Source organism: Clytia hemisphaerica, unplaced genomic scaffold (genome assembly GCF_902728285.1).
Source record: "Clytia hemisphaerica strain Z4C2 unplaced genomic scaffold, Clytia hemisphaerica genome assembly, whole genome shotgun sequence".
Classification (NCBI taxonomy): domain Eukaryota; kingdom Metazoa; phylum Cnidaria; class Hydrozoa; order Leptothecata; family Clytiidae; genus Clytia; species Clytia hemisphaerica.
Window position 1 is genome coordinate 99358 of NW_027104011.1, and position 8058 is coordinate 107415.

General features: G+C 35.4%; 2 long non-coding RNA genes across 2 annotated transcripts; one reads left to right on the forward strand and one right to left on the reverse strand.

Annotated features, from left to right (window-relative positions):
- Positions 1-359: 359 nt before the first annotated feature.
- Positions 360-2297, forward strand: LOC136811366 (uncharacterized). The gene is made up of 4 exons (XR_010847238.1): positions 360-718; positions 895-1093; positions 1498-1610; positions 1889-2297. It is a non-coding gene; the product is annotated as an uncharacterized lncRNA (long non-coding RNA).
- Positions 861-1548, reverse strand: LOC136811367 (uncharacterized). The gene is made up of 2 exons (XR_010847239.1): positions 1458-1548; positions 861-1068 (listed from the first exon to the last, which is right to left on the reverse strand). It is a non-coding gene; the product is annotated as an uncharacterized lncRNA (long non-coding RNA).
- Positions 2298-8058: the final 5761 nt, after the last annotated feature.

Genomic DNA, 8058 nt, shown 5'->3' on the forward strand with positions numbered 1-8058 from the left:
CGGGTTTCGAATTAAATCTGGCGCGAGAGAAAAAATCAAGTAAATAAAAGGAGCGATAAGGGGAAATGCCTTATAAAAGGTTGATAGATTTCCTTTCTTCTCTTTTGAAAGCCAGGTGTTCATTCAAAAGATGTTTTTCTATTTTAAATTCAATAAAAGAAATATGATTAAACGATTGACTTTTTATTTTAATGTTTTTTGTTTTCATAATGACCCATAAAGTCTGTCAAAATGGAAAAATGAGCTAAAATTGCTTGATACACGGCCAATTTTCGTTCTGTTTACTTGATATTTTTCGTGCAAATTTACATGGGATCAAAGCTAAAGCTAAGCAAAAATTTAATTCGAAACCCGTGTATTGGTCAGCCCCGGTGACCCTTCAAATCGGTTCCGCGATTTTTTTTCCAGCAGCGCATTTGGATTTGTGTTTTAACTCCGATTTTTTCCCGATTCAATTTTTGGACAACCGGGTTATAATGATATGTGTGCGTCGGGATGCGTTGTAATTTCATAATGATTTCATATAGCGCGTCGGCGTTATTGCATCAGCCGTTATCTCCCTTATATTGCGCCACCTCTTCCGAAACGTACTGTGGACAATTTTCTGAAATATTTGAGTAAATTCGCAGTAGTAGCTGGCTAAGTTGTTTCACAAACGTGATGGTTGAATGGCTGGAAGAAGAGTTCAAACAGTCTCAACTTTCATCATTTCATTGAGGTGAGAGTTTTTGATTTATATCAAAGTTTATTGATTCCTTTTCAAAGTTATTTTCAAAGAAGATAGCCTCAAATCTCTCTATTGACAAAAGAATAATGGACAAAATGTATATATGCATGAATTTGGTGTTGAAATGAAAATGTTGGTAATTTGTTGATTGTTTATTGTTGTTTTAGTATCTGGTGTTACATGTTTATAGTATCGAAAAAGTCCATGGCTTTGCATCGTTTGAGCTTGGTATTACCATCGCCTTCCTGTTTTTGTTGTTGTTTGGTACAATGTACTCAATCATTTCACTCATCATGGATAGGTACTTTTAAACCATCGGTTCGTTTCTTCACACCTGAATACTGAAAGAGTTCATAAAAGTGATAGGTAAGCTAAAGGTCTCTTTTGATCCATCAAAATTTGCTAACGCAAACACTTTAACGTGTGTTTCTAGGTATATCTTAGAAAGCAATCATTTTATAGTCCTTCCATTTTCATTTGAATAATGTCTTTTTACGAGGTTCGATTATTCGTCCAGCCATCTCTCAAAGAACCTTAAAAATCTATGATAGTCTTTTGTCTCAATGAAAGAATAAGAGAGATTTGTTAGCTAGTTAGCAAGCGTTCTGTTTCATTACTTTAACGTACAAAATATATGATAAGAAGTATAGGACTATACCGTAAGCAATTAATCATGAATGATCTAAGTTTTAAAGAGTGAAGTGATTTGGTTCATGTTGTTATTATTTACCTGTGTATGGGACTTTAATATCTTCATTGTTTTGTTGCAGATATGCTATGCAGGGATCAATCAATAACCAAATATCACGATTTTTTATCAACGAAGGAAATATTGCTTCCCATCCAATAGTTTGAATATCGACACTACAAAAATCGAAACAAGGTACTATAAACATTGAGTTTAGTGGCTTCACTTTTCCTTATCCGGGAAAGGTTAAAGATTTTGCTCTAGCCCTTCAGGCTTTAAAATCAATGAAGCCTCAAAAGTGACCTACATTAAAAGTTTGAATAGTGGTCAATTGATATTTTGATGAATAATATAATTTCAAAAAAGTGAGAGTTTACTACAAAATGATTACTTTATACATGCTACCCTATCAATAAAGTCAACTCTTGTTTTTAATTTGAAGAAAATATTTTAAAATATCTTTTTTTTTACAGAAATTCAATAGGCGACCATCTATTTGCAAAATTTTAACGCCACTATTATGCTGGAATAATTGAAAATACACACGTTCACGTATCCTACTGAACACTATCACGTTTCACGATTATATCGACGAATATTTTTTCAAAAGCTTATTCGTTATTGGACTATTATGATGCTGCAATGGATTTTTGGTTTAGTATACCTACCCTGTATCTAATTCAATGTCTTGTTAATGGAATTATTGCTGTTGGAATGACGTTGGTATTGGACAATAATTAAAGACTTTACATCAACTAGAGAGTATTACATATTTTAAATGTATTGCAAAGAAGTAATTAATATTGTACAATAGTAATATTGTTAATATTTATAGATGATTATCTAAAACAACATTGTTAAAAATTTATGTTAAAAATGAAATTTTTTCAAACCTTGTTACACATTTTTTTATAAGCAACTCCATCATCCCAGCAACTTGGGTCAGGCCTGGAGTTGCTAAGGGTTTTTCGAAATCCAGGCTCAAAGTTGCTTGTAGGGTTGCTTAAAAATTTTCAAGCACATTTTTGCATTTTTCCTGATTTTTCGAAGATTTTCAAGGCTTTTTTTCTAAGTTGTGTCAAAATTATTTTTTATTGCTGAGGAGAAAAGTTGCTAATTTGGATTTGAGGCCTCAGGGTTGCTAAGCAAGGTCCTTATTTTTTGGGCCATATTGAGGCCTGAGCCCTTAGCAACTCGGTTGCTTATAAAATAAATGTGTAATCGACCCTGACAAAATGTTGACGATTTGTGCACCCATTTTGCCTAAGCCACCTCCAAGAGTAGTTTATCGTTATCTTGTGATCACATCGTTTTTGCTACTCTCTCTAGATCTATCTTATCCTTTAGGGCTGACCTTCCAGCGCAGCTGGTTTATTATTCTTATATTTTAAATTTAATTTTTTTTATGCCCTAATTGGGCATGGAATTTGGAATTATACTTCCCCAAAAAATTGAAGGATGGGATTTTCATGTTCCTTTACTCTACTTCTAGGTACCTCCGGCTAATTGTTTTCTAGAAAATTAATTTTTAATTAATTTCCTTTATTATATAATATTATATTATATTATTTATTATTTAATTTTGGGAAAATATTTTGAACGTTCCCTTTTTGTCCTAATCCTTCTATTAGCCTTCTTTCAAAAATGTTTTCTTTCCATTCCACCTGGGGCAGTCCATATAGTATGTACGCAAAGATTTTCTTGAAATTTGGTACCCCTCCCCCCTTGTACACAGAGAACAATAGAAATGATGTCATTTAAACAATAGATGAATGCTTTTGCTAAACCCTCCTCTCCCCTCTCCCCCCCCCTTCACTGCGTACGTACTATATGGATGGCCCCCTTATTAATTTTTGAGATTTTTCTACTCACTGCTGACTTACCCGTTTATTAGGTACTTGAGAGTATGTGTTGTCAATCTTGAGTATATGTCCAATATAAGCAACATAATTTCTTTTTTCTGACAGAATTTCTTCATTCACCTTGAGGTACCTTGAACATTTCGGTCAACCAAGCTTTCATTCTTTGGTTTGTTATATTAATTTATTTGCCATACCGTTTCTATATATTTGAATTGCTTTTTCCACAGATCAAGAAATGAGAAATTGTAAAAAAAGAAATAACAAGAGATTCTTGGCTGGTTCATTGTTGCTTTGTCTTGAAAATCCGATTTAAAGAAATCTGAATCGTTTATGGTAAGTGAAATATATTCTTTTACTTTCACGAAAGCAATAAATTTAGGTATGACGATAGATACTAGGATTTGTAGGATTAACTTACTTTTGCAATACTAAATTTCTCAAATTTGAAGTTTAATCATTTTGCTGATTCATAAAATTAAAATCATAAAATTTTAACTGGTGGCACTGGTTCTGATTTTTATTTCTTGAAATACACTTGTCATCAAGTTCTCGTCTTCGATTAAGTAATATTTTTTGAAAAATTTTTAAAATACTCTTTTCTTACTCTAAAAAGCTCTCTCGGAATAGACTGAAGGGTGGCTGGAGACATTTTCTACTTTTCCTGGTGAATTTTAAACAATTCTAACCAATTTTAGCTGTTCCTGCCCCCTTGCGGAATGCCTTTGAACTTTTTGTAATGTGTTTGGATTGTGCAATTATGAAAGGATTTTTCAATAAATAAACGTTTCAAGCACAATCCAAACAATACCATCCAGACACATTCCATGGAAATTTGAAATCCAATTTGGAATATGCATGAAAAGTTTTTAGGATACGTTTCAAGTATAATCCAAGCAATCCCGTCCAGACACATTTCGTGGAATGCTTTTGAAATGTAATTGGATTGTACATAACAAATTTCTTGGATCACGTTTCAAATACCATCCACACGATACCATCCATTCACATTTCGTGGAATGCTTTTGAAATGCATTTTTGAAATGTAATTGGATTGTACATGACAAGTTTCTTGGATCACGTTTCAAATACCATCCACACGATACCATCCATTCACATTTCGTGGAATGCTTTTGAAATGCATTTTTGGAATGTAATTGGATTGTGCATGAAAAGTTTTTTGGATATACATTTCGAATACAATCCAAGCTATACCATCCAGAAACATTTCATGGATGGTATTTGAAATGCTTGACGGATTGTAGATGGAATGCTTTTTGAAATGCATTTGAGATGTATTTAAAATGTCTTTGAAATATACAGTCCAAATATATTTCACTATCATAGGGGTGGGAAGGCGGTCGTTTCAGTGTGGTTTACATCCACACTGTGACCTACAATCCTTCAAGAAATATTTGAGACAAAGGGGAGTTCCCGGTGTAATTTTGAACACCACAATTGATTTTTAGGCGCCTTAAACTACAGTTGGAAAGTAGAGTTTTAACTCTGAGTTTTAACATGAGACTTAAGACTTAGGAGCTTAGGATCTCAGGTTTTAAAAGCTCAAATTTGCTCGAATGAGGCTTGGAATATAGCCTAGAAGCCACCGAACACCTCTAAAATCGAAACATTCAATGGAAGAAAGTGGAAGTGCTAAAATAGCAATTCTCGCCCGAACTTTAAATTCTGAAAAACGTTAAAATACACTAAAATCTCAATATATTTCGTGGGAGATTGTCTGAGAAACTAAAAAATGCCAAATTCTGCTCAGCGGGGTTCTTATTCCAAGTTTAAAGCAATTTTTCTGGCTCAAAAATCCCCTTTCTTCAATTTTAGGGGCTAAAACTCGAAAAAAAGTCAAAATTTCATGAAATTTTCACGTTTTTGACTTTTCGTAAATTGGACCTTTGCGAAATATTAAATATTTCATAAAAAAGTGATTTTGGCCAGGAGCAAACCCTTCAAAATGGTCCGAAACATGCTTTAAGACGAATTTTAGAGGTTTTCAGGTAATTTTGGATCCCCCGCAGAGCAGAAATCAGCATTTTTCAGTTTTTCAGACAATCCTTCAAGAAATATTTGAGACAAAGGGGAGTTCCCGGTGTAATTTTGAACACCACAATTGATTTTTAGGCGCCTTAAACTACAGTTGGAAAGTAGAGTTTTAACTCTGAGTTTTAACATGAGACTTAAGACTTAGGAGCTTAGGATCTCAGGTTTTAAAAGCTCAAATTTGCTCGAATGAGGCTTGGAATATAGCCTAGAAGCCACCGAACACCTCTAAAATCGAAACATTCAATGGAAGAAAGTGGAAGTGCTAAAATAGCAATTCTCGCCCGAACTTTAAATTCTGAAAAACGTTAAAATACACTAAAATCTCAATATATTTCGTGGGAGATTGTAGTTACAGTAATTCTCAGATTTCATTAATACTCAGTTCTGCTCAGTTTGCTCTGTTACCGTTTCGTAGGAACGTAGAAAGCGAAAGAGGAATATTAGACTGGCGGATCTCAGCTGAATACTTAGATCAGAGGCTAAATCATTATGCTATGATAAATCTGCTGTCAGGAGTTTTCCATAATTACAAATAAAATTGCAAAAAAGATTGAACTTGTCGCTTATTTACTTAAATTTTCTTGATTTTCTTGTCAATTCTTCGCCCTCTTCTCTTTGAGGCGGCCGCTCGGGCACGGGACGCCAAACCGGGCTCTAGGCCGACTTTTCAACCTCACTGTTATTCTCGAGAATCGCGTCTTTTTTTTTTTCCAAAAAAATAGTATATAGAGATATTTCCCAGAGCCTCAGTTGACTGGGTCTAAAAACGTCAAATATTATTGTTTTGATACAATATCGTCCTATATATAAAGGAAAGGAAATGAAAAATAAAAAAATTCCATAATAAAAATTTAGAGTCTTGCATTTGTGTGTACAAGTGCAAAGTCCTCTAGTGGTAGGTGTTCGGTGTTCTTCGTGTGGGACCTGCTTCCTCTGACACACATGAGGACAGATCTGAGGATGAGAAAGGATAGTTTACATCTTATCACACTAATAAAAATTGACCTCACTGTACCACTGTTTTTCTGGCTATTTTGTCAGCAATATGCTTATGAAAGGTCGAGCTTTCTTTTCCCATCACACCTGTTACAGAAAAAATTATTGGTGTGAAGTTTCCTTGCTCGGCATTCATAATCCTATTGTTGTATTGGCGTTTCTTTTCGCGTTCTTGTTTCGCTAATACAGTTTCTGTTTTGTTATTTTTGTGTGATTTGGCATTGGTGTTGCTCACACGGATGTCAAAATAAGCATTTTGGGCTGGCCTCCATACTCCTCTGGCTCGGACATCAGGTCTAGCGTTGTCTCCATCGAGGCCATTGATGGTTTCTCCTGCTATGGGTTGTAATTGTGGCTCGGTTTCAACGTCAGCATGCACTTTTGCAAGGAGTCCTGCTTCAAAATCTCTAACATTGTTGTGGCGTATTGTTACAAAACCTCCCTTTTTGCAGTTGAGTGCGTGATTCACATTGTACTGGTTTCCACATGGGCATTTCGACCTTTAAACTTTTTCCGTATCTCAGTGCAACCGCGTCTCTAAACTCTCCTTTGTTAAGAGAAAACCCATGCTCTTTCAGGGGTAGAACAGTTAGCCAAGCTGATGCCCCTGGCTGCCTTGTATCCTTAACTGCTTTCAATGTTTCTGGTGTTAATGACTCATCCATTTCTTGTGCTTTTTCTTTCAACAAGTTTTCTCTCATAATGGCGGCTTGAGGGCTAGTTGAAATTTTGGAATTCTTTTGTCAAGTGTAAAAGTCTGACTTTGAGAGGAAATATTTCAAGTTGCATGCAACTAAGGTCACATGGGTTTCATTTGATTTTCTGAACGTACTAACGGTGAAGTGTCAAGAGCAGCCGCCGGCGCGTTTTTTCGAAATATCTGTTCTGTTTTACTAGGAGGAAAGATTTATGGGTGTTTTCCAGGAAACACGTCATCGCTGAACACCCAGTCGAAATCTAGGAAACAGTACACCAAACCTGTTCAGAAAATCCAGGAACTGTCTCGAATGGCCTTGTATCTGTTTGAAAAATCTAGGAGCCCCATGAGGAAAGAACACATCGAATTTTCCAGCAGCCATTAAAATATGATGATATACCGTATTACTTCGGATTTAAACGCCCCCTCTTTCAAACGCCCTCCTAAAAGCAAAATTATTAAATAAACGCCCCCTTCGAATGAACTCCCCGGCCCCTAGGGGAGGGGCGTTTATTAGAAACTTGATACTTTAAATATACTTCAATACTGTAGTTCACAGCCTCCCTTAGTCTCCTCCTTCTCCCTTTGTTTGGTCACATTCTTTCCTTGAGGATTATACTCCTTGCCAGTCCTTTAGCTCACCAGTTCCTTTAGCCCCTTTTCTGGCTTGTCGGTATGATTGAGGCTGTCTATTTTCAGTTTTTTAAACATTAAAATATATTATAATACATTGATAATTAAAACGAAACTTATATTTTATGTATATTTTGTTAGTGTAGTGTAGGTCAGGGTCTTTTTGACTTTATCACATTTTTTTTGCCTACCTTTCCTTTTGGTCCCCTTTCCATTCCTCCTATTTTCAGGGCGATTTCCCTCCTATCAGGATTTCCTGAAGAGTTGCCTGAAGTGGTCTCCAGTCATGCATGGATAGGCCCCATAGCTCAACTGCAGCCTTCTTCAGGCATAGTAGGTCCCCCTTTACCCTTCTTTGGGTAAATTTTCATCTTATATATATGATAGTACACGGTATAAGGAT